Source organism: Mycetomoellerius zeteki, unplaced genomic scaffold (assembly GCF_001594055.1).
Source record: "Mycetomoellerius zeteki isolate Tzet28-1 unplaced genomic scaffold, Tzet1.0 scaffold449, whole genome shotgun sequence".
In the NCBI taxonomy this organism is placed as follows: Eukaryota; Metazoa; Arthropoda; class Insecta; order Hymenoptera; family Formicidae; genus Mycetomoellerius; species Mycetomoellerius zeteki.
Window position 1 is genome coordinate 135,235 of NW_017257445.1, and position 205 is coordinate 135,439.

The window sequence follows — 205 nt, forward strand, 5'->3', positions numbered from 1 at the left end:
CAACCAAAAGAATATAACGTCAAAACAAAATCACTAATGTGTCGAAGCGGTTTGTTTACCATATGTCTAAGCTTGGTTCATGACGTTTAGATTATGTTAGAATCGACCAGCACTTACTGCTGGAACCATCTATTGACAAACAGCGGGAACTTAGTTGCGCACCTAATATATAACATATGTGTTACGTCCAACTCCTAATGTATGA